This window comes from Tenrec ecaudatus, chromosome 10 (assembly GCF_050624435.1).
Source record: "Tenrec ecaudatus isolate mTenEca1 chromosome 10, mTenEca1.hap1, whole genome shotgun sequence".
NCBI classification, from domain to species: domain Eukaryota; kingdom Metazoa; phylum Chordata; class Mammalia; order Afrosoricida; family Tenrecidae; genus Tenrec; species Tenrec ecaudatus.
This window is the reverse complement of record NC_134539.1, coordinates 9,843,334-9,870,107: the sequence shown is the minus strand read 5'-3', so window position 1 is coordinate 9,870,107 and position 26,774 is coordinate 9,843,334. Positions and strand designations below refer to the sequence as shown.

The following is a 26,774-nucleotide window of genomic DNA, read 5'->3' as shown; positions in this document are numbered from 1 at the left end:
ATTTATTTTTGCAGCGATATTTTCCCAACGAGTGTAGGAGCAGGTGTGCTTTGCAGAAGTGCCTGCCTGCCTTTTTCCTGCTGCCTTTCCGCCGACAGTGAGGAGAGCAGATGCCCCCTCCATGACACCCTGTCCTTGGTGGGTCCCGCCGATCTCCGATGCATGATAATGTGACAACGTAGCCAAGTCAGACACTCCCTGTGTTTCCCAGCGGTGTGTGTCAATATCACCGCTGTGTGCTGGGACTGGAAGAAGGTCTTCAGCGCCTGTGAATTCTCCTTAGAATCCCTGGGCAGGAATTGGAACCCCGCCACCCCTGCTTCTCTGCTCGTCTTGTTTCCAAGACGGATTGCAGACACATTGCACCAGGGGGTCTCACGCGTGTGCAGCATGTGAGCTACTGATAAAATGACCAAGTCAAAATGATCTCCCAGCTGCAGCAATGCAAAGCATCCATTTATTTATTACATTTATTCACAAATGCATTGAGAATTCTTTACATGTACAATGTATGTATGTACCTTGCATAACTGTATGAGTCCATATTGCAGAACACAACACAAGTAACTATGTGCGTGTTTTGTCATGACCTGACTTTACTCTGACGACTTGCACTGAATGGAATGAGCCAGGGATGCATAGTCCAGAGGGAGCTGCTGACAGCCAGCCTCAAACACACTTCCAAATGATCATCAGTCATGGTGGAACGGGACTTGGACTTAATGATCTTTAGGTGGGAAAAGGCTGACTCACATGAATAAGTAGAGCCGAATCATGCAGTCAAGGAGGCAGCACGTTTTCACATGTTTGGGTCCTTTCCCTCTGCGAGGAAGTTCCAGAACTGTTCGTGCGCTCTGGACATCAGCCGAATGTCGGCTTGTGGTGTCAAAGTCTCCCTTTCTGTATGAAAGTGATACGATTTAATCTTCTTACTTGGTCCAGCTCCCCACTCATTTTAATCCCCTTTCTTACGTTTAAAGAGAAAAAAGCAAGGTCCCCAAACTGGCAATAACCTAGCTTGTCAGTTTCGCTGCACTTAGCGCAGTTGTTTGCGCATGCGTTTGGCACCTAAGATTGCAGCTGATTGGCTGCCCTGTATAGCAGTTAAGTGATGGGATTGAGGATAGGCTTACATCTATTTTTTAATGCCATGCAATCTACCCACACTATATTTGCGATCGACTAGGAGATCGTGATCGACGTATTGAGCACCCTTTTCATTGTACCCTTCTCAGTGAACTCCGAAACACCACCTATGACCGACTAACGCTTCTTCTTTCTCTTTCTGATTGTGGATCTTAGTAAACCAGCGGCATTATTTCTAAACACTTGTTCATGTAGTGATGGTGTCAACTTTATCTTTCTAGCACCCAATGCCTCACACAACTGTACGGGGTTGGCAAATATCCGGAACTGCAGTTGTGTTCTGGAGGGAGGAAGTGACGTGGCGGAGCGCTGGGTGTGGCCTGAGCAGATGGAAGCAGTGGGATGGCTGTTATTGCTGTCGAAGAAATGATCTCAACGTGGGCAGCTTAAGGCCGTGAACCCATTTTTGACCTCACCCTCAACCATTTTGACCTTGAGTGAACATGACCCAGGGGATCCTCCAGGCAGCTTTCCTGGCCGGTTCTCAAGACTCGTGTTCTCTCCAGAGGCTGAAGTCAAAGTATTGAGTGAGTTCGCATCTAAAGGCTTGACAGGGGATGGATGATCTGCTTCCAATGACTTACTCACACATGTGTTGCCAACTGCCCTCCCCCCCCCAAATAACCAAACAACCCAAAACCAATACCAAATCCAAAACCAAATTTACGGTGACCGAGTCAATGCTGACTCACAGTGACCCTGTAGTAGAACTGCCTTTATGTGTTTACAAGGCTGTAACTCTTTAAGGGAGTAGAAAGCTCTTTGTCCTGTGGTGTTGAACTACTAGCCTTGCGGATCGCAGCCCAATGCATTAACACTATGCCACCAGAACTCTTTTATGCATTGCCAAATGTCTGTATAATCTTGCTGATTGTTGCCAGGACCTTTCGGTCCTTTGCCACTTCTGCTTCTCCATAGAACCACTAATCCAGTCAGTGGGGGTCAGGAAAGAGGAAGTGACAGAGAAGGACAGAGGGAGATGGGGAGAAAATGAGATGGAGGCTGTTTGTGTTTTATCCTGGAGTGGTGGAAGTACCAAACACTATCTTCCACAGGAGGTATTGGAGTACCTGTCATTGTTGAAGTTCGCGAGTGGACTGTATGGGATATGTGCAAACCAGGAGGGTGAGGGTCTTTGAGAGGCAATGTGGAGACGACTTGATACAGACTTGCACCATCTGTCTACATGCTGCTGAGTTACTGTCAGATCTGCCCTGTGTTTCTAGCACCCTGAGCCTCCGTGGGAGGCTGGGTTGTCGAGGGAAACAAAGCCAGTGGTAGTCATTAAGGTAGACCTTAATCTCAAAAAGCAGCTCCATATCACAGAGGCATCCTAGCCCAGTCTGACTCATGTCCCTGGGCCCAGGGCTATCTGTCACCCTCTTCAGATTCCTGTAGTTGCAGGTAGATGATGCAGAAAGGTGAAGAGGGAAGTAGGGAGGTCTTAGACTAGTAGGTGCTCATTTCTGTGAATTCAAGGTTGCTGGGAGCATGGCAAGATACTGCCACCTCCCAGATGGCCCACCTGGGCTTCCCATGGAGGGAGACACAGAATTCCAGTGGAGAGGGTGAAGGGTCAGAACGAGAAGAGCAGTTCTTACAATCTGTGTTTTAAAAAGGCTGCGTCCTCCGAGGAGGCGTCACCAGGGTACCACCTGATCGACAAGTTGGACTCCACCCCCACTTCTATACTCGTACCGTCAAGTTGGCATAACATCTAACCCTCACTGCCTCCGTGTCCCCATCTGAAGAGGAAGCATTCTCTCACATCGCCCCCCAACTGCTGGCATGTGAAGATCTTAGGAGATAAGGGTGTGAACGTATTATGCGAACAGGAGAGAGCTATGGACACGTGGGGTGAAGTCAAGAACGGTGCTGCTTTTCAGGAACAATGAAAGGAAAGGGGAAAAGCCAGTGGGAAAGAAGAATGGGGAGAAGGAACATAGCAAAAGCCCGAGGGAGGAGCAGGCACCAGAGGTCGTTTCCTTCTATTGCTCATCCTTTTATTCTACCCGCTGCTCACTGCTGCTGAGGCGACTCCAATCCAAGAGACCCGAAACACAGAGTTAACTTTAGGCAAAGGATGGGCATGTTGGCCCTCAATACATGATCTCTCTCTCTTCTGTAGGATTAAAGAAGGAAAGCTTATGACTCACTCCTTTCCCCAGCTTGGGAAGCATCGATGGGAATCAAATGACTTTAAATCAGTAGTCAAACAGGCTCGATTAAAATCATCAGCACCAATATCCCTCATTGCCTTCATCAGGATCTGAACTGGCTGCTCACCTCCATTAGAAATGCTTCTGCTGTCCATTAGGGCAGGGCAGCTAAGACAGCCATTAGTGTTTCCATAAGCCACTGACCTTGTTTAAATGAGAATGCAGAAAATGACTGCATTTATTATCATTTTCAACTCTGTGCACTTGAGATCTCATTTCCCCTATGGATGACTTTCAATTTCATTTTGGCATCTAATTTGCAGAGATATCTTACTTGTGGGACCCAAGCAACAAAACCGCTGTCCTCTCAGCACCAGCGGTGATGGAGCCCATTTACCCAAGTGGAACCTGATAAACTTCATAGGCCCCGAACTGAAGGCCGTCTCCTTATTCTGCCCCTGCCTGCTCACGCACCATAGTGGTCCTTGCATGAAAGAGGCGGTGTTGTGATGCTACTCAGAGCTGTCTTCCAGGAGGTCTGTGACAGGAACTTCACCTTTATCCAGTCCTTGACCTCATCCCTTTTTTTCTTCCTTCCTTACTCTGCCCAGTGACTTCCACCCTATGTCTTGCTTGAGTTTAGAAGAGGCATATGTGTCAGGGAGAGGAAGGCATGTGGCTGGCCGCTATGGGTAGGATGGCGGTCTCCTGATCTTAAAAATGTTTCGATATGTTGATTGGACTGTTTTGAAATGGTTACCTCCTCAAGCACCTGGTTAAAGATGTGGCTGTAGACAGCCTGGAGGTAGAAGAAAAGGGAAGCAGAGAGAGACTATGTTAAGCCACAGGCTCTGAACATGGAGGAAAGTCCCAAGAGCCAAGGAAGACACAGAGTGAAGCTCCAAGACAGTGGACAAAGCCAAGGATGGGATTCTTCCTTAGGCCCTCCAGAGGGACTTTAACAGAGGCTCCCTGTGGTCACCTGGCTTTTAGCCCAGATCCGGGAGACACAGGTGCTATCCCTGCCCCACACCCATCTGTTACTGGAGGCAGGCTTTCTTGTGAGGCTGAGCAGGTGCCAACAGACCTTCTACAGTTGAACAAACACAAAAACCAAAGACCCTGGTGATCTGCTTCTGAAAAGGACTCAGTGTAAACTTTATGAATCACAGGGGTTTATGAACTGCAGTTGATCATAGGAACTTCACTGGGTGGGCAACATGTTTGGTTCCAATTGTGTTTTGGGCTGCCCATGCATCAGGGTTGGACTGGGTGGCAACTTGGACATGAAGACAATGTCTGGCCCTCTACCAAACCAGACTAAACTCTGCGCAGACTCATAGCAACCCTGTAGGACAGGGTAGAAACTACACCTATGAGTTGTTAAGATTGTCACCCTTTATGGGAGTAGAAAGCACTGTCTTTTTCCTGCTGAGCCACTGGTGGTTTTGAACTGCTGACCATATAGTTAAGAGCCCAGCGTTTAACCACTACAGCACCAGGCCTCTTCTATGGCTGTCTACACTGGGAGCAAATTTATTCTCTGGTTTTAAGCCAGTACGTTTGTGGTGTTTTGTTAGAGCGACAATAGGAAACAAGTACCTATCTACAGTTAGCGAATACTTTTTATATGAAATAATTGGACGTTGACAAATTAAATGAGTGGTATAGGCCTATCACAGTAAGGTAAGCATATCTCTTTCCTGCCATTGGAGTTCCCATGAACTTCCCGAGTTGCACACTCATAGGGCCAATTCTCAAGCAGTTCATAGGCTATTAAATTAATCCTGTCTTTAAAGACGGGCTTTATATGTTAAGGCAATAGGATTAACTCACTTTTCCCCTTGATTTTAAAACGTGATTGCAACTAGTTCTTTTTCACTTGACTGTTTAATTGAATTTCACCTTTGAAAATCATCGCAGCCACACTGAGTGATATGAGATGTCCTCAGTGCAGCCTTTTCTGCTTGGATCCTTCGGGAAACACTCTTAGGCCAAGTTCAAGAAGAATATCTGCGGCGAACCAGAAGGTCTTTGACTCTTTTTTCCCATGATCGCTCTGGCTACTCACCAGCCACTCTCCGCTTGTTAATGTAATTGTCTTAAATGAATTATGAATGCAGGATAACAGATGTGATCAAGTACAGACTGTTTTCAAAACGTCCTGTTATTAAGGGGGGGAAATCTGCCTCATTTGGCGTAACGTCTTCATGACAGACAGTGACTGGACTGGATTCATTTATTTAAGTCATGAAATGGGAATGACATTTGGGGCTTGGGGGTTGGGGGGAAAAGTAGCAAAGAAAAAGGCTGTGGCTGGGAGACAATGTTTCCTTTTCTCAGGGTGCCTTTGCAGCCAAGATTGTCCCCATTTTCTTGGGAGATGAGTGAGCATGGTTGGATCTGTGCATGCTGGGTGGCTTAGGAGGTCTTATCATGAAGGGAATGATCCGTTGATAGAACTTCCAGAAATGGAGTGAAGGACATACTTTTTTATTTCTTTTTCACAAGTACCTATTTGATAGACTTCAACTTGAGATCATTACCCTGTGATCTTGGTCTTAGGTCTTTTTATTAAAATGAAGTGGATCTCTTATCTACGAGTATGTGTGTTTGTATGTATGGTCGTCTCTCTGTTTTATTCAGTCATGGATAAATGTGGAATCCAGGTTTCCCTGGATTTAGAATACTTTATCAAAAGAAACAAAACCTATTTTTCTGTTTTGCCCATGTGGATTACCACATTGTCCCTGAAAGAAGCACACATGTTCACAGGACCTCACGGGGTACCAGGAGCACAGCGGGTATGTGGTTGGACACTAAGCCAAAGCTTGTCAGATCAAACTCATCCAAGGGCTACAAGGGAAAAAGATCTGGCATTCTGCCCCCATGAAGATGGATGGTCTTGCTGTCCCTTTTCTGATGCCTAGGGCCTGTGCACAACAGAACGAAACATTGCTAGGTCGGGTGCCATCCTCACAAGTGTGTCTATTGTGCGTTCTTTGTTGGAACCACTAGGTCAGTCCCTCTCTTTGAGGGCTTTCTTATTTTTTGCTGACCCCTTAATAAGTATGATGCCTTCTCTAGGGACCAGTCCCTCTTGATACATGCCTACTAGAAAGGATTTGAAGGAAGGTGAGGCTGGAGAAAAGGGATATGTGTTATCCTCTGTAGTTAAGCCATTTAAGATATTGAGTAGTTAGTGTTTCTTGAACGATGGTAATGTGGAAGAATATCGAAAGTCCCACGGATTGCCAGAGAACAAACAGATCTGTGTTAGAAGCAGCACAACCACGCATGCTCCTCAGAGGCAAGGACAGGGAGACTTTCTCTCATGTGCTTTGGACATGTTAGCAGGAGAGATCCGTGCCTGGAGAAGAACATCATGCTTGGTTAAGTAGAGGGGCAATGACAACGATGATGGCCCCAGCAAGATGGGTTGACACAGTGGCATCAACAAGGGACTCTAACATAAGGACAGTTGTGCGGATGGCACAAGACTGGGTGGTGTTTTGTTCAGTTGTACATGGGTGACTATGGGTTGAACCAACTCCATGGTCCCTAACAACAACAACAACAACAATATGGGATGTTGCCAAGTTGATTACAATGTATAGTGGCTCCCTATGAGAGAGTAGATGTGTCCAGAGGGCTGTAATGTTTGCAAGAACACATTTCCAGATATGTCTCCCATGAAGCTGCTGGGTGGGATTGACCGCTGACCTTTTGGGTGGCAGTCAATCACTTAACTGTTCTGTCGCTGGAGTTGCTTAGGGGGTCCTAAAGTCTAATTTTGCTCAAGTACAGAAACTAAAATCTGAGTGGAGCTAGACATTGAGTGTTCCCAACCAGGAGGGTTGAGTTAGTGGAACAATCCTTATTAAGTCCCATGAGCAGAAGGAGCCCTAGTATCATTGTGATTAAGGACTCGACTGCTAACCCAAAGGTTGCTGGTTCAAACCTAACAGCTGTTCCACAGAAGAATAGAGCCATCTGCTTTCAGAAAGATGATAGGAACCTTAGACTCCCTCTGAGGAAGTTCTCCTCTGTGCTTAGGGTCCCTCTGCAGTGAGCATTAATTTGATGGCAATTTGGGAGTTTGGTTGTTGTGTCAGCATTGAGTATCCTGCTTCCCAGGGTCAAGACCACAGTGGTTGTAGGAATGCATTGGTTCTGGGTGGTTTAGGAATCCTTACTCTCACTAGGAGTTGTTTCCTCCAAACAGACACTAGGGTGTTAGAGCTGAAATGGACATTTTCTTCGGAGGATGTCAGCTAGGGATTGAGCTCACACAGAGATTCCTCTCCGAGTTGTTGCTGAGAGTGCATTTGATGTAGATGTGTTTGCCATCTCCCAAGCTGAGCATTCATTGAGAAGAAAGCACTGTCTTAAAATGGATATCAGGATAATTATCTGGGCCCTTAACTCAGGAATCACATCATGATCGTTTGCTATAGGAATAGAAATTAATCTCATATTTCTGAGTTAGTATGTTGCTGGTGGTGAAGAGCTGTATAGATGTATACATGCTCTCATACATTTGCAGGGCAGTGAATGATTTAAGGTGGTTCTTTTAGCCCAAGTGTCTAACACCCACCAAATGACCTTTCCCTGAATGCCTCTGGCCTCTGGTAAGAAGGTGACAAAAGATACTGATAGGATTTACCTGTGAGTAATTGGGAACAGGATTCCCTGCAATTCATCCTGCAAGAGCCATGGGTGAAGCACTTTCTCTGGCCCTGAGATCCCTGCGTAGTGAATTTCTTAAATCCAGAAGGCAGCCATGACATCTGAGGACCAGCAGAACCAGATTGTGGAATTCTCAGCTCACTGAGCAAGTAAAGCCGAGTGCTCTTGGGCTGGAGGCTGGCTTGTGGAGTGGGGTGCCTCTGGGCACTTAATTCAGGGATCTGGGTTTGCTGACCCAAGGAGCTTGAACTGCCTTGCTTTCAGGTCAAGGCTTACAGGGGAGTGGTATGGCCCTTTGTAAGGTGACCAGATTTTAACATTGGTAAAGCGGGACACCAGCGGGAGACCATTGATAAACTCTTATCATGGCGAAACAGCCACATGGCAGCCGAAAGCCGTATACCCCAGCTTGTCGTGCATTCTTTCCAAAAAATCGGGATTTTTTACAAGTTTCGTAGGACGTGGGAAAAATCGTTAAAAATCGGGACTCTCCCACCAAAAGCGTGACCTCTGGTCACCTTACCTTTGGGCATTATTTATGAGCAGACCCGAGAGAATGTTGTAACTTTGTGCTGATCAACGATCGCATCTGAGCATTTCTCACTTTGATTGCAACCAGTTAACTTCCTTAATAAGGAAGATGAGAATCGTCTGTTGAGTTCTGGGTAGCCATTGCAATGGCGAGGAGAACCTAGAGGAAAACGAGGAAATACTGAATAAGGCAACATGCCCACACTGGATTAGGAAGCTTCGCAGACTTGCCTATCTGGAGCTGGTTATCCATATCTTAGCAATTAGAGATTGTAAAGTCCCAAGTGCACGCTTATTCCCATCAAAGCATTCATGACCATTGTTTTCTGATGAGAGGCCTTGGGCAGTATATATAAAAATATATATATATATATACATAATTTATATATATATATATATATATATTTAACTGTAATAGATTGTCAGAGAGGTTTTGTGTTCCTTGCTTGTTAAGCTTCTGCTGGTCCTTTCTGTTCACATTGTCTCCACCTCGTCTGTGACCTCCACTCACCTGGCTTGAAGCCATGCTGAACTTGGAAGACCCGTAGCTGGCTCTGCACTCTGCCCTGCATAGCTACGCTTTGTTTATCCTCCAGAGCCGCGCGTGGCTTTATCTTCTGTCACTTCATTTATCAGGCCGTTTGACAAGACTCTTGTGACATGGCTTTGCCTGGGATTGGGGGTGGGGGAGTTGGTACTAATGGTCAAACGCCGACTTCCAGTTGATAACAGACGAAGGGCACATGGAGGCAGCCGGCTGGGCCTGACGCTATGGCAGGGGAAGCGGGCCATTCCGTAAACACAGGAATAGCAACTGTAAGTCCTCAAGAAGGGATTCCCAATGATTGAATGGGACTGTGACGCAGGGGATTTACCTAACAGGTTCTTCTACCTACCCCTGGCCAAATTGGAACCCATATTTGAATCTTTTTGCTCCGATCTAAGTTTGACTGGTGAACTCCACACCTCTTTTCCGATTTGCTAACTGCAGTAGAGAGTTTTGCTCATCACTTGCCCATATTTTCCCTGTTGCCTCTCGGCCTTGCATGTCACTCTTTAATCCGTGTTCCTCATGTCTCCACGCCCCTCACCCACCCTCCGTGCATGTGTGCCTGTCTGTACTGGGGGATCCGCAAACTTTTGAGATGGAAGAGTCCATCCTGTCCCTGACAACCATTTAAATATTACTCAAGAGCCATGGATATATTTTCACAAACAAATGGAAACACCATTATATGAGTAATTCCCTTGAAAATGTTTCAGTTTTCTATCAGAGATACATTGTACATTTCGAAAGAGCCTCATGAGGCTCCAGAACCATGGATGGCTGATCCTCTGGTCTCTACCATTGGTTCCCCAATTAGAGGGCGCTGCCCTTTGGGGTGCTAGAATGATCCAGGGGGGGTTGCAGAATGAGATGCCCCAGCCACCCGCCACTGCACCTGACCATTCTCTGTTGGCTGGTGCAATCCAGTGGTGAGCTGAGAGTCAACCCCAGCTTAGGAAACAGAGTTGTTGTTCATGTGGATGACTCTGTGCCGAAAGCATGGGGACAGTCAAGAAAAAAAAAAAAAAGAGATGCTTCCACTTTTTCCCGAATGATGGGCTAGATATACAAATTTTGACTAGCCATAGGTCACGGAGTAATTTATTTCCCCCTGAAAAAGCGGGCAGTGGGCCAAATAAGACTGGGAAACCCAGCGGATCTCCACCCGTAGGTGGCGACCCCCTTGGGGGGGGGTCACCCGATTGATAACAGTAGCAAAATGACAGTGATGAAGTAGCAACGAAAATCATGTTATGATGCGGGGGCGGGGGGGGCACCACAGCATGAGGAACTGTCTGAAAGGGTCGCGGCATAAGGAAGGTTGAGAACCCTGCTCTGTACCAAGCCCTCCTTTAGGCGGGCTGTGCAAGGCCTAGAAATTTCTGCAATCAGCTCTTTCAGGAGCCCAGCTGTCGGTTGTCAAGGGCTTCTCATATTAGCCTCTGACGGCAGGGCTGACGGGGTGCAGCGTGCTGGTGCAGGGTCCCGGCTGCTGGGCTGTGCTCCCAGGGTCCCGCTCACTGGAAACTCCCAGAAATATGTGACCTTCTCCTGGCAGTTGTTTGCTTGACCTCTGCCGGGGTGGGGTGTGGGTCTGGCAATACAGGCTAAACAGAAGTGAATGATCAACTGGATAAGCATGGTCAGGATGGGGGCGGGTGGTGGGGAGGGCAATACGTCCTTAACCGGCTGTATTTTTTTAAAGAAAATCTTGGTGAAGAATATTTCAGGTATCTGGGTGTGGGGGTGGATGGAGAAGATGTTAACTAATATGGATACAGATATAGTTATCTTAGCAAACCCTCATTTGGTAAGTGGGCTAAAAGCAAGCATGGCCAAATTTATTCCGGCTGTCCATGTGGGGTAGAGACACACACACTCCTGAAAGTTCCCCAGCAGGGAAAGGCCCCAGTGCTGCCTAATTGGAGGCAAACATTCAGGCCAACCCAGTTCTGCTTTCTGCGGCCTGGTCTTCTGAGCCCTGTCTGAGTGCGTTCCCCATACCAGGCTCTCTGGGGGACCGATTCTTAGGCCCACCGAATGATCAGATAATGGCATCAGGGAAGCCCAGGGCGCTTGCCTCCTGGTGAAAGATTAGCAGGTGGGGAGAACACTGTAGCACCCCTTTCTAGTTAGAAATGTCACTTCCCCCAATCGGGAACCTTGGGAGAGACTCGCGGTGGGGCCGCATCATTACCCAGTTAAAAATAACCTTTCCAGGTCATGTCGTTTTGTTTGCCGCAGTGAAATAAGTTTATTTCAGCAGAATGAAGCCATTATTAGCTTGGCAGAGTCCACTTGTCAGGATTTTATGGAGCAGAACACCGTTTGGCTGGGAAATTCAATAAATACTGTAATGTGAGAAGGGTCCACACTCCACGGGCTGAAGGGGCAAAGGGTGGGGGATCGGTCTTGGATACACTGTTTTCCAGCTCTGACCAGAAAGTGGTCCGAGTGAGAAGGAACTGTCCCTTAGAAGAAGAGGAGCCCTGGTAGCTCATGGGTTTAAGCCATTCACCTAGTAACCAACAAGGCTGTGTGTGGAACCTACCAGCCGTTCCGTGGGAGAATGTCGCGGCACTCTGCCTCTGTGAAGATTCAGTCTAAGAAACCCCATGGGGCAGTTTATACTCTGTCCCTAAGGGTCACTGTGAGTTAGACACACAAACCTTTGTGGACACGCCAGGGAGCTAGGGCTTGTGAATAAAACTTACCACCCCACCACCATAACAAAACCTCTTTACAGAGTGTGACAGTGCATCGGGCCGACGGGCTCACATCCATAGCGAAGCGGCTTCATCCCCAAGTTTCTTCCTTGCCTCCTGCCCTGCTTGGGAGTTTCTGGAGGAAAAAAATTACAGTTGAGAAGCCCATGACCCTGTACTCCAGTCACCAGACCAGCCTGGTCTCTGAACATGGGACTGAGCTATTTGGAAAGTGAACCGTATACAAAGGCAAGCCAGTACCCGCTCTCCTGTGGCAGTGGGTTTCCCCTGGAGGCAGTGTGGTGGTGGGATGGTGGCTTGGGAGACTAAGTGCTGGCCTCTGTCCCCTTTTGGCTGTTGGTAAGTGGCTGTAGCATTGGATTTCCTTTCTTTACAGTGGGCTGTAAAATAGTCCTCGTTTCCCCGTTGCTGGGCACGTTCCTGAAGGAGCTCACCTAGAGATCTCAGGATGTCGTGGCTCAGTGAACAGGACGATCAAGCAATCGCTGCCTTTGCACTGACCCCAGCCCACGCTGTTCCCTCAGGTGTGTGTGACAGAGGAGAGCCACTCCGTCGAGGTTCCAAGACTGTGATCTTGACACAAGAGGATTCCACATCTTTCTTCCGTGGTTCTGCTGGGCAGACCTGAACTGACAGCCTTTAGGTTAGGAGTTGAGTTCAAAGGGTGCCCACTATGTCTCGGGGGACGCTTAGAAAACACAACCAACTGACACACAAAAACCAAGCCAAACAAGCAAATAATAATATAAACAACTACTCAAAATTCAATTATTTGGTTAACTTTGACTCATGGCCGCCTCATGTGTCATAGTGGATCTGGGTCCATAGGGTTTGTTCATGACTGATTCTCCATTTGACACAGCTACTCTGGCCTTTCTTCGGGGGTACCTCTCGGTGGGCTGCATCCCTCATCCATCCAGTCAGCAGCTAAGTGTGCTAACTCTTCACACCCCCAGGATGTTTAGTAGAACAGACCAATGATCTTCAGTCTCCCGAAAAGTAGTCATGCTGGAGCAAAGCTTCACTGCTGTGAGCAATACATTGCTTCATAAACATCACGTTCTGTTTCTATACGCCAAATTCATTTCTGAGCATCAGTGTACACATTGGCTTTTGTTATGTTTTTCCCATCATTAGGAAGATTTTGGAAGTCCTTCTGTCCCAGGTTTTAACTTGATTCCTCTTTTGGAACATGTCCAGCCACCGGTACAATTCCTTTTGGTTGCTTGTATTGGCTGTGCATTCGTTATGTTGCTATGCTGAACTTTGCTTGATCTATTTTTGATGGGTGTTTCGGAGAAGACTGGGGTTGAGTCTGTAAGGATGGGCAGGATACGCTCCTCCAATCACCGGCCGCTCTATCGCTTCATGTTATGTGCTAGAAAGTTTGCCATCGGGATTTTAAGGACCAGTGGTGGACATATTTCATCAGAACGCCCAGCCTAATAGAGCTTAGGAAGAAAGACCCTACGATCTATTGCCAAGAGTTTGTTTGTCCATGGAAAGTCTATGGATAGCAGCAGAAGGTTATTTGGTTGAGCGTCCATGGTGGATGCGGTCGTGGACTAGACATTTCGTGAGGATGACAGAGAAACGGGGTACAGGACCACCATGAGCTGGCATTAACTTCATGGCAAGTACCAACGACATGTCAAGGATTTTCTATTGCTCAGATCCACAATCAGGGCTCATGGAGCAGCAGTGAAGAGATGAAAGGACTCATTGCTTCCGGTCAATGTGCCGCACCAAGTGTTGAAAAGCAAGGATGCTACTTTGAGTATTAAGATGGACCTGACCCAGGTCATGATCTTTCCAGTCACCTCCTTTGCATGTGCGAGTTGGACGTTGGATAAGTAAGCTTGGAGGAGAGTCCGTGTATTTTGCATGATGGTGCTGGTGAGGAATACTGAAAGTACCCTCCCTGCCCAAAGAAGCAACACATCTGTCCTTGAAGAAGCGCAGCAAGAATGCTCCTTGGAGGCAAGGATGGCGAGGCTTCATCTGCTTTGGACATGTTGTCGGGAGACAACCATTCCCTGGAGACTAACATCATGCTTGGTAAAGTAGAAGCTTACATGAAGAAGAGCAAGGTCCCGTGAAAGACCAATGGACATGGTGGCTGAGACAGTGGGCAATAACATGAGCACAATTAGGAAGGTGCAGCCAGGCCAGGCGGTGTTTCATTATGTTGTACATAGGCTTGCTAGGAGTTGGAACTAATGGTACCCAACAACAACAACATGATTCAGGTCAGTAGAAAAAAAAATTGTGAGGTTTAGAGAGCAGGAAAAAATGAAACCCAAATCATATAACTTACTTTGAAGCCCTACATTGACCTTTTGGGAAATTGTTTTCCTACTAATTAGACAGTTGCACTTTGTTCTGAAGGCCCCTCTAGGTGGGTGCATGAAATACTCCAAGGGGTTCTGTAGAGGGTCTCTGTGCTCACCCACCCACCCATCAGCGCTGAGGTTACCTCGCCTTTAGCCTCGGGAAGGATGTCCTGTGTGCCTTGTCTCCAGGCATTGGAAAAACTGGCGCCTTGTCGGAAAGGCCCGGGAACATTCTCGATGAGGGCACGCACGGAGCCTCTGTGGGGAGAGGTGCTCGCTGTCCTGTGTGAACGGAGCCTGCGTCCTTTGCTTGAAGGCGTGACCTTCCTGCGTGCCCTGTGTCGCCTGCTTAAGATGCCGAGCGCCCTGGAATCCACTTAATTAAAGCGCTGCCCCAGAGTCCATTATTGCAAAATATTAGCATCGTGCTCTGTGTGACCTTTAAAAAGTTTCGAAATGAGTTGCAAAATATAGAGGGGCTGCCTCTTCTAGCCTTCGAGTGCTCCACAGAAGACTTTCTTCCCTGTTGTCCTGTGTCAGTAACACCAGCCTGCCCCGTCTGGCAAATATTTGGACAAATCTCTCCTCTGCCAGGATGCCGATTCCCTGGCCATGTCTCACCTCTTACTTAATACCTTTATCTCCTTGGAGTATTTTGTGGGAGCGGAGACCGGTAACTGGCCTGGCTTCATCCAGATATGGCCTCACAGTCAGCCTGGGAGCCTTCTAGAGGAACTGCCAAAGCCAATTAAAAAAGCAGCCCCCTTGACCTCTCAGATTCCTTAGATAAACAGTGTGCTGTTGACAGCTGACTGCCAGCTGCTGACAGTAAATTGTACTTCGGGGCCCTTCCTTCAGGCTAAAGCTTCACAGAGGGAAAGCATTTTGCTAGTCATAAATCACACTCTTTTCATGGGGCGCACCCCCAAGCATTGGGGGGAGTGGGGAGCAGGGGGAACCTGGCAAAGGGGGCTCCACTGCCTTCCGATGGACTTCTGCTTGTGATTACAGTTAGACCAGAGGAGGCGAGTTCTTCAGCGCGTAATAGCTCCCGTGGGCATTTTTTAGTAGAGCAGGTTAATTTATACTTTACAATATCTGACCACAGCTGATCAATAACTTGTCTGGGATGTGCAGAAGCTGGCACAGGAGATCCTGTAGGCCAATCCACCTCAGTAGTAGATACGTCATCGCCAACCCACTCTCCTGCCTTTGTTGGCTTCTAGGAACTGGGCTTGGCGGAGATGTCACTAGGTGCGTGGTTGCTTATTTATTTGTGGGAGCTTCAGCATCAGCGCGGCCCTGGCTTCTGTGGCACTGCGCCCAGAGACGCCTGCCTAGACCAGGAAGCCTGATGCCATTCCAGCGGGATCATTCCGCCTCCACGATGCCTGGTGCCATCTACGCTAGAGAGTTTCCCCCGCCTGCAGCTCCTCTCCAGGGAAAGGGGGGGCGTATTGTCAGAGGCCCTGAGTTATTAAGGGAAATTCTCAGGTATAAATGGTCTGACCCTGTGTGGTGTAGGGATAATATGGAATTTCCACTGACTACTAAATATTATACTTCATCATTTTTTTGTCAATAATGATGGTCTACCTGGTTAATTTAGAGTAGTTTGATTTCCATTTATTGGGAGGCTGCTGGTCCTAGTTTCTCCCTGCAGGGCAATGCTGTGCAGGCATTCCCAGAATGGGAGCATGGAGGCCGTAACTTTGAATCATCGACTCCGTGCATTTCCCCCTCACTCGAGTTGTGGATGCTGCATTCTAGAATAAGATTTAAATAATGTTGTTGCTAATGATAGTTATTATTCAATTCACCTACACAGCGCAGCTAATCAAACTCCAAAGAAACTCGAGTCTTTGCACTATAAACGGCACCTCATGTTGATTATACCTCCTGTCCATGCGATTCTCTTCCCACCCCAACCCACAGAAAAGCAGCCCCTCCTGTGCAGTGGAGATGCCATCTCAGGGCCTGCTGACTGCAGCTTTCACCAAGCCCCATGACTTGGCTGAGTTTGTGGGGCGTCAGCCTGAGGCACAGAAGCTTGTTTACTGTGCTGATTGAAAGGAAAGCTCTAAATGACTGAGGGGGGAGGGGGTAGAGGACAGGAGGAGGAGAAGGGAGGGGAGAGAGAACTGTATGCATGCACATGCTTGTATGAACACAGGTACATTCATAGAATATGCCTCATGGAGGGACGTCTGGGGAGGAGACCTGCCCACCCTTGTGTGTGTGTGTGTGCATGTGTGGCAAGAAGGGAAGGCTTTGGAAGCATATGTGCACTTGGTGGTTGTCCTCATGCATTTGGCACTCTTTAGGGATGAATGCTCCCTTTAAATGGCCCCATGCAGTGTTCTCTGATCACTCTAGCGGTCCCTTGTATATTTGCTTCTCTGGCCTGATGAGCGAGGAGGGTGGTAGGTAGCGTGGAGGGAAAGGAACATTGGGAGAAAGTTCATGATAGCTGAGATTGGAGGTGGAGGTAGACAATGCAGCTACAGAAAGATAAAGAGGTAAAGTTGTCTTATTTTGTACTTTGGGTAACACTAATTGTCCAGTAGTTCTTCGCAGATTATGTCTTCTATTATCCAGCCACCTGTGTCTCTATTCATCCACCCACCCACCCAGGCAAGCCATTCATCCAATTAAACTATCAGCTATCTATGTTTCCTAGAGGAGTACGGGGGTACTGGTTCCCCTCTAAATAGGAAGGAACTTGTTCTGCTCCTAGATGATGTCTTTATCCCATGCATTGTCACTGCCCCTGCCCCTTGTTCCCCCACTGCTTTCCCCTTGAGTGTATCCCCTTCTAAGGGTGAGTCGTCCCCATGCTTCTATAGAATCAGACTGGAGGCACCATCATCAAGAATGTTGCTGTGGTTTTCACCTTTCTCTTGTTTTCTTGTTGGCAGTGGTTAGATGGAGTTTTGGGGGTCATTTGAGTAATTGCTATTATTAACCACAACACTATTTAAATCAACACCCTACTGAGCTTTGTTAGCTGCTAAGCACTGAGGTAGATTCTCTACATGGGTCACCTAATTGAATCCATCCAGTAGCCCCTCAGTCCTGTGTTGTTTCCGCTTCACTTTCATGAGAAAGCAGCAAGGCTGAGAGGCAGCGTCACTGAGGGAGGGTATGATAATTCTGGCCCTGTGGGCCCATTGCACTCTTTGGGCACCCAGTTTTAGAATTACTGGTTGGTTTAGCCACAGCTGCTGTGGTTTCAAGTAGAAAGGGCTCAGATATCTACTGGAGAAAACAACTTTATAGGGCTAGTCATTCTACAGGGGAGTGCTGGTGGTGCCGGGTGTTAGTCATTGGGATGCTTGGGACAGGGTTGTCAATTCAACCCAGCTGCTCCTAGAGAGAACAATGAAGCTGTCTGATTCCATAAAGAGTCTCCTTCTCAGAAACCACTGTTTCATAGTATCATTGTGGGCTGGAATCCACTGCATGACAGTGGATGGAGGTATCATGGCACTTGCGTTACGGAGGCAGAGCTTGTGGAACTGAGACCTATCATGGTCTCAGCTAGAGGGCAAAGGTGTAGCTGGAAAGACTCTTACATGATCTTGCAGCCTGGACTCGGCTATAGTGTGGGATAGATTAGAGGTAGGAATTTGTCCAGACACTGACACTCTGCCATCCCAAGGAGGATAGCACTTCTCAGAAGCCAGGAGACACTGAGCTATAAGGAAGATAGGTGTAATAATGTTGTCTAAGTGCAATGATAGGGGAAAGGAAGTTTGCTTCTTCAAACCCGGAAAAAACATCTCAAGATAGAAACAGAGAATCCGTTTTATTACCTACGTTTGGCTCACCAGGACCAAGATGGTACAGATTTTGCCTCCGCTTGTATGGTCTAGCCCTTGGCTGTTAGGATGGTTTGTAGTTAGAGATACTAACTTTGTAACTGGGCATAAAAATCTAACCAGCACTTTTACTAAAGTGACTCCATGTTTCTGAATAGAAGTATATTGTAGAGTTTTCATTGACTGAGTTCTCAGAAGTAGATCACTTGACCTTTTCCCCAAGGGACCTCTGGGGTGGGGATGGGGGAGTAGGGAACCTGAGCCTCCAACCTTTGGGATAGCAGCCCAGCGCATTACTCATTTGCAGGACCTAGGGACTCCCCAAACCATGCCCAACAGCTTCCAATCTGCAAACGCATGTCAGAACCACCTCTTCTGAGGGCCAGGCACCAGTGTGCATTTCCAGAGCACTGCTCTGAAACAATCCTAGGCACTAGTTGACACCCCAGAAGGCTCCCAGGCAGTCTCTCCTATTGTACTTCACCTTGAAGGTGTTGCTCAAGGCGGGCCAAGTAGATGATTATGCAAAATGCCAGGTGCCTTACCCCATGTTTGAATGCAGTCGTTAATGTTCCTTCCCAAAGGGTCATGGTTTCCTAAAACGGACCTCCCTCGTTGCCATTATGAAGATTCCAACTCATAACATTCTATGGGACAGAGTAGAATGGCCCATGTGGCTTCTGAGACTATCATTGCTTGTGGACTTAGAAAGCCTTAGAACTGCTGGTGGTTTCTAAAGGCTGCCCTGGTGACTAGTGGTTCTGTTCCTAATGGATCTGGGACTCCATACATCGGGAAGTGCAGTAGCGAAAAGGCTTGGATAACATGCACTGTATGACCATCTCTTTCACTACTTAAGATTCATTTATGGGCACTTGCAGAAGTAGCCTTGCTGGGTTGACTTAAAAAATTAACCTAAAAATGACTTAAAAAGCGTTGGGTTGACTTAAAAAAAATAATATCTGACTTGCTCAGATGAGAGACCCGATCTCAGAACAGCTTTCACCAAAGCAAACCCACCACCCTCACATCATTTTGGTGTCATAGAATCCCTAGAACAGCGTAGAACTGCCCTTCAGTAGTTTGAAGCTGTGAATCTTAACTGATGCCGACTGCCTCATCTTTCGCCAATGGAGTGGCTGGTTTTGAACTGTCCACTTAGTGGCTCACAGACGACTGCTGAACCGTTGTGCCGCCATGACTCCTGTAGGGCAGATTCAGGTATACAGGTAAGTGTTGTAAGTAGCCAAACCCCACACATGCACTTTCATGGCTTGCTTGGGTTATGGAATTCTCAACGAAAGCATCTTTCTTAACACCTTCAGAGAAGGAGGCACATCGAGTATTTGCAAGGTCGTGCAAGACGGTCTCGCTGTTAATTACCCCGAGTCTGTTCAGAACTCATTTGGTCCTCAATGCCAGTTTCTTCCCAGACAGAAGTGTAAAGGAAGACAAATGTGTTCATTTGCTAGCCAGTTGGGCAGTACCTCTGTTTAAATTTTATTCTTAAACATAATAATTTGGCAAGCAAATTGAAATGATAAATTCAAAGGGTAGAACTTATTTTAAAAGATGAGACAGAAAGTTCTGTTCTAACTGCTTGGATCCATCCGTCTCTGAATGAAACCTCCGCCTCTTACTCCACTGCCTTTGAGAACTCTACACAGGCCACGGAGACAAGGATCTTAAGGAGACCTCTCTGGAGGACAAAGATGAGGCTTGCTACTCCATAAAGCGTTCATCTCAGAAACTCACCAAGGGCACTTCTACCCTGGCCTCTAAGGTCACTATGAATTGACTTCTGCCAATGGCAGTGAGCTTGGTTTGTGTTTGGTCTACCCACTGCCTGGATCTGTTAATGAATGGCCCAGCCTAAGCAAGACATCAAACAGCTTGTGCGCATAATGATGTAGGCTACAGTTTGCTGCCACATTGCAGACTTTGAGATCTGAGCAATTGGCGATTTCTTCTTAGGGTAATAGAACCACAATATGTAGCCTGGGTTCTGATTATCTTACAGATTGTGTTTCTAGTCCAAAGTGTTCTTAAACTCACTTCTATTTAGCATGGTGTTTTACCCAATTGGGCTTTACAGGTATAGGATCCTCTAAGCTTTATGTAAGGAGTTCCAAGTCCCTTGTGCCCTTCCTAGTTCACAGGGAGAAGACTATTCAGCAGGCCGAGGAAACAGGAAAATTTAGGAAGCAGTTTAATTAAAACACACCCAAGGCTATTGAGAAAGTAAGACAAAGCTTTATCGGGCCCTCTCAAGCAAAGCAAAACACCCCAAAAGACTTCCCTTGATTCCATTTATAAAAATGGTGCTTCACTCTGCTGTTTTCTATTTAACTTTCAAGGGGACCTCCTTGCCCTCCTGCCCCCCAGTTCTGCATGGGAATACCAATATAGTTGATGCATTCAAAAGTTCCTTTTAGAGACTGAGAGTATCTCCTTCATATAAAGTGTTGCTGATTATATCAACTAATGGAGAAATATTGATGATTGTTCCCTTCTCCACACCATCGTCATGCAGGTGAAATGCAGACAACTCTAATTTTCCCTGTAGGTTATTTCTGAAACCATTAGCTGCGTTTGTGCTCACTCTGTAATCTATTTTCGCTAGACGAATGATTTTCTGCATGTATGTTGCTCACTCTTGGGTAGCTGAAAGGCTGCTGTGTTTGAAGAGCCCTGTCTCCATTTCCACTGTTGCTGTCCTGCCTACTGTCCACGGGCTGCTCTCAGAATTCTACAGGTGCATCCTTGTTGGTCTCTATCCCTTCCTTGTCACTGTTGTTGTAAGTTGCCTTCACGTTGGCTTTGAGTCACGGCCACCGAATGTGTAGAAGACTGACACGTCCCCCCATCCAGGGTCATCTTCATCCTCATTGGTAGGCTGCATTTCACTGTGATGACCCCGTGTCAGCTCACCCCATTGTGAGCTGCCTCCTTTTCACTCACCTTCTACTCCACCAAACATGAGGGCATTTCCCAGCCATGGGTCATTCCTGATGGTGCCTCCAAAGAAAGGCCGCCAGAGTCTTGCCATCCTCATGTCTAAGGGACACTGATTGTATCGCTTGTTAAGGCTGATGTGTTCATTCTTCTTGGCAGAGGACAGCACCCTCTCTTCTTTGCCAGCACCACAGTTCAAAGGGATCTGTTCCTTTCTCATCCTTTATCAGGTGGTGAAAAAGACCAGGGCTTGGGTCAGGTGCCCTCCACGCATCCAAATGATAACCTTACTTTAGAAAACTCTAAAGAGGATCTTTTGTGATAGGCTTGCTTAACTCACTACATTGTTTGATAACTTCTGTGGGCCTTGACTGTTGATCCAAAGAGAATGACATTGTCAACAAATCACATTTTTTTCTTCAGTTATTCTGACACTGCTTATTGCCCTGCAGTGAGGACTGTTGCATCCACCCCTCCCTCTACTTCATTCTCCGCAAAAACCCCGGGGGAGCGATACTTACAGAATGGCTATTACATCAGACCATTCCTCTGCCCAATAGCTTCTTGCCGCATTTGTGTTAAATCATAAACTTGTTTGTCATCTATAGGCTACCATCATTTCTGGACTTTCTCCAGTGAGCTCTCCACTCGATAATGAGTCTGTCAACATGCGACCTCCTTTAACAACTACAGAGGCAATAGAGATTTCTGGGACATTTCCACCCCTGAACTTCTAGATATTTTGAATGCTCTGCAATGTTTCTAATATGTGTGTGTGTGTATTATCTATCTATCCATCTATCTATCTATCTATCTATCTATCTATCTATCTATCTATCTATCTATCTATCTATCTATGGAACAACTTGGATCCCATAGCTTTCAATTTAAGGATGTGTTATCTGAAGAGGGTGTCCAGTAGCTGAAGAAAGGGAAATTAAGCACGTTACTTGAGAATGTAACTAGCTTCCCGGTTAAACTAATCTGTTCGGTGTGTTCTAACTCTTTGATGCCTCTACTAGCCTCCATTTTACAAATGATATGCTAAGCATCTCAGGAGTTGTACAAGATCCTGGCTTATAGACAGAGCTGTTTAAAATAAGTAATTTGGTACAGAGTATTTAAGGCCATACCAAGAGTCAGAAGAGGAGGATCCTCTAAATATCGAGGATGCCAGATGAACTTCTCTGGGGGTAAGAGTGAGGATGAGCTAAGGGGGCTGAAAGTGTGTCATGGAAGTTACACGGAGGTGCTATGTGAGGGTTAATTATTCAATGATAAATAAGACTGTCAGAAACCAAGGCAAGGAAGGGCAAAGAAAACAGTGTGTGAACCTGTACTGAAAGAATATATTGTACAGATAGATGAAAGCGTGTATGTACATGCGTGCATGTGAATTATGGTTATTGTAAGCCAAGGGAAGATTACCTAGGAAAGTTTACAGTGGTCTAAATTCTGAGGTCAATTTCAGTGTCAATCTAAGGAACTTGGACTTTATCTCGATGTCAATCAACAAGGTTTTAAACAGGGGAGTTGTGTCATCAGATCTGACTTGTAAGATGAGTCTTTCCTCAGTTTGGAGGCAAGTGGAATATGGCCGTGACTTATTCTCCTACCTGAAATAGGCCCAAAATAGATAAACTCTAGGACGACAGTGCTCATCATGACAGCGGGTGGCAAGCAATGAAGGACAGTGGTCCCTAAGAGATGGATCACTAGCTAGTGACTCCCATGATTGCCCCAGCTTTCTGTCTGGAGAAAGTGTCACCTGGTGACCTAAGGAAGGCAGGCAGAGCCTAAGGGATCCTTGACATTGAGGTGCTAGATTTGATTGTTTGAGGGGGGGACCGTGGCAACCCAAGTTTGCAGCACAGAGCACTGCAGAGTTCTCCGAATGCATATCTCTGGTTTTCTGGTTTTCATTCTCAGTGGGGAAACCTCTCGCAGATTCCCAGGGAAATATTGATGAAAGTTAGATTATATAGCCAATGATTTAGTGGAACTAGGAGGCAATGTAATGTCGAGTGATGGCTATGATTAGGAAAGGTACAATGAGAAATTTTACTCCTTTCAGTGAATGTTGATTAAATCTTAGATTTTCAGGCTTAAATTGCATTTTGCCTTTCAATCATGCTCTTGCGTTTCAGTATTTGCCCTCTAATATGCAAACATCTTTAGATAAAGACCACATCAAAATAACCGTATAACCAACCATCACAGATTTAAAAGGTATTGCATGTGTATCTTAAAAGGGAAGATATCTGTTGCTACAAAAGTACTCAATTAAAACAAAGATTAATCAAAGACGATTCCCTCTTCTCTTTGGGGGATTTTATCTGAATTTTATTGTCAAGTATAAGATAGTGTGTTCAGAGAAAGCTTCTCTACCAATTCCTTAGAGTGAGGGATTGAGGGCACCGATGTCTACTTGTCAATAAATATTCCATATTTGACAGTTCAGAGAGATCTTATTCTGGGATAGAAAAATGAATTGCCCTTGAATAGAAAATTGAAAAAGCTCATTGCACATATTTCTTCTTTCTTCTGAAAAAGTCCTCTCATTATTTTTCTCTAATTATTTTGTTGGGTTACAACAGGCTGCTGATCTGCTTCCCCTTGTTACAGTATTATACACAGTGGAGAAGATGCTTGGAACACATTAATATCGTGAAGACCATTTCTTGTCCCTGTTGTTTTTTATTGAACCTAAATGCTCATTGTTAACCCTTTGGGTGGTCAGTGGCTGACAATTACTAGTATCCTTGGAGGAGGTGGGAGGGGATTTCTATGTATTTTTCTTTACAGACTTACAGGGAGAAACAAAGGATGCATGCATTTATACAAAGGTTCCTTCATTCTTATTTTTTTGCAGAGAAAAGAAAGACCCTCTGCTAAGGGGGAACCCCGATTGTGGCACACTGTCCTTTCTCTTAGTTTCACACCAAAGGATCATTTTTAGAGGAAAACCTGTCTCATGACAACTGGCATTCAAGAAGTTTCAGGGCATACGTTTGTACTTGTGACAGTCCATTTTTGGCAGTTGTCCACCAGAGCGGAGAAGGGACAGCCATAGAGCTGAGATGCTTTTTTCGTGGACTGCTTAGGCCAAACCACGTCGCCGGTAAATGCTCCACAAATACTGATTGGTGCTGGTGTTTGTCCAGCACACTCACAGGTAGAACTCTGAGTGAGTGCTCAACATTCTCCCCTGGCTGTAATTACTCCTGTGTAATCTCCATGTCGTTCTCGGTGCTGCTGTTCACGAAACTGTAGCATTATGAGGATGCTCAACAAAGGTACATACACAGGAAATGAGAGTCTGCATGGATCTATAGCAATAGTAGACACACGAGCATTTTTCTAATAGAATCTCCAGTAGACGTTATAATATGAACTCATTTTGTGATCTTAATGCATTGTTTTTTTGACATTGGACATTTAAATCTGCATGTTAAATATTGACTCTATATTAATATTTCAGCTAGTCTACACATTATCCTTGAATGATTCATAAATCATTGATAGTTTTTGGCATTATGTCAGCACAAAGGATTAGCTTGGTTTCTTGGTGGAAGAACACCTCCTTCAAACTTTTCCAGCCTTGTACGCAAACACCTTTGGAAAATAGATATACATTGTTTCTATCCATTACCATTGCACAGTCAAAAGAACATTAGACTTCTCGCCGGGCCGTGAACTAGTGCCTTGCACACCACTTTGTCTTGTCACTCTCAGTTTCTTCATAGCTGTAAAGATGACGGGATAATTTTATCTCTAATATCTTTCCCAGATTCTTCTACACATTGCTATCTCTTCAAATCATAGGAACTCTTGTTCGGTGCCTCAGTTGGTTCTGACTTACAGCAACCTGTGGGTCAAGCAAGGGAGCGCCGACTGCTCTGTGCCATCCTCACCACTATTGTGAGCGTGAAGCCCATTGGTGCAGCTACTGGGTCACCCTATCTCATAGAGGGGCTTTGTCTTTTTCGCTGACCCTCTACTTTACCAAGCGTGATGTCCCTCTCCAGGGACATGCCCAAATACATGAGAGAACATCTTGCCATGCTTACTGCCGAGGGACATTCTGCATGTACTTTTTTTTCTAAGACAGATTTTCAAAAGAATTAGGGAGGTATAATTTATTAGAGGAAATATCAATGATCTCAATAGTTTTTTTATAGTGTTGATTAAACAAGTTTTTGCTCCTCTCACCTGTGACTTCCCACATGTTTTTCATAGCTAAATTTTAGTAACTTTTAAAGAGGTCCACTGAGGCCAAGTTGTAATCATTGTCTTTGTGACCCTGGACACAGTAGCAATTGGGGAAGTTCACTGAGTTAGTTTTTAACTTGCGGGAGTAATACTCCTCCATGATTCTTGTTTAAAAAGTTACGATGGAAGCATCTGTTGTCACCCTAATTCTCACTTCGTTTGGTTGCAAGTGCTTCTCATTAGATCTGTGGCACACATGGCAAGTACACACCTAAGAGTGCATGGCTTTGTCTCAGTCATGCAAAGGAGACTGCCCCTCGAATGGTTGTCAATTTGGGTGTGTGCTAGCACCACCTGGTAAGCTTGACCGTCGACTGATGCCTTAGTCTGACATCGAGAGGTCCTGCTTCAGTAGCGGGGCCCTGGCCTGCGCATCAGCATGCTTTAGAGTCTCCGGACAATGCTCAGGTAAGCGCCACGGAATTCCTGCGGTGGCCCCGCATCTTTCCTCTTGGTGCCTTTTCATGGATGAAAGGAGCCTCAGAAACCCTTTTTGTCACCCCCTTTGCTGTCAAATGGGGAAAGGTTGCCCAGAGGAGCTGTGTGACCTTGCCCAGTAGCTTACAACTGAGATGTGATCCTAGGGCTGGGGGCAAGGGCTCATTCTCTGGTCTCCACCTTGACTCCTTGCAGTTATCTACTGTCGAGTCAGATGATTTCAAGTTTTAGCAGCTTCATAGAACAAGCATATCCCATACTTTAAGAATGGGGGTGTGGCTTATATAGGTCCTCTTGACTTAGGCTCTCTCCTGAGGTCTCACTCAAGATGCCAGCCGGAGCAGCAGTGATTCCGGAGTGTAGCTGCGAGGCTGTCTGTTTCTCAGCTCACTTGTGGGAAGGCTTGAGTTCCCACCATCATCAGAGCTTTGCATGAAATCCATGGAGGAGATTGAGTGAAGGGAGAGTGGAGAGAGCTTTTGAAGAAATACCAAATAACCTTATCTCAGAAATGTTTTCCCATTACCTCTAATGTATTCTATTTGCCAGAAAGAAGCAAGGGAGAAACATAGGACTTTTGACTCCAGTAAAGAGTTACCATCTTGGAGACCCCCAAGGGCCTTTCTGCCCTGTCCTATAGGGTCGCTTTGAGAATGGCAGTGAGTGAGAAAGAAGGTAGCAACTGCATGGCAACGAGTTTGGTTTGGGCAGGAGGAGTAAATCCTTAGAGGAAGGAGAGTAATCCTCTACCTCTTGAAAAGATGATGAAAGATTCTGTGGACGTGTGTTTCATCTACCCCGTGTGTCACCTTGATTTAGTATTCAATGACGGCAAGATTCCTAATTTTAGCTTACCGTGCGATTTCCGTTCACCTCTCAGTACTAAAAGGGAAACGAGATCATCATTTTATCCTAACTACCAGAATGAAAATGAACTTCTGAAATGTTTATGGTACCCGAAGCGTATCTTAGAACTTGCCCGGTCTCTAGGATACACAGAGGCACCCACAGCTTTAACCTCGCTTTTCTTATGCTTCATCATGAGATGTGCTTAATCATTCATTGGTTATATATTAATTTATTCACCACGTGATCTACACCTCTGCCAAATAGCCCATTATTGTGAGTATTCCATAATGGCCTGTATTTTTAGCGTC

General features: G+C 46.1%; 1 protein-coding gene and 1 non-coding gene across 8 annotated transcripts in view; both read left to right on the top strand.

Annotated features, from left to right (window-relative positions):
* PTPRD (protein tyrosine phosphatase receptor type D) overlaps positions 1–26,774 on the top strand; it is a 546,060-nt gene that overhangs the window by 53,821 nt on the left and 465,465 nt on the right. The gene's annotated exons all lie outside the window — the stretch shown is intronic.
* LOC142460516 (small nucleolar RNA SNORA65) lies at positions 9,955–10,083 on the top strand. Its single transcript, XR_012786708.1, has one exon. It is a non-coding gene; the product is annotated as a small nucleolar RNA SNORA65 (small nucleolar RNA).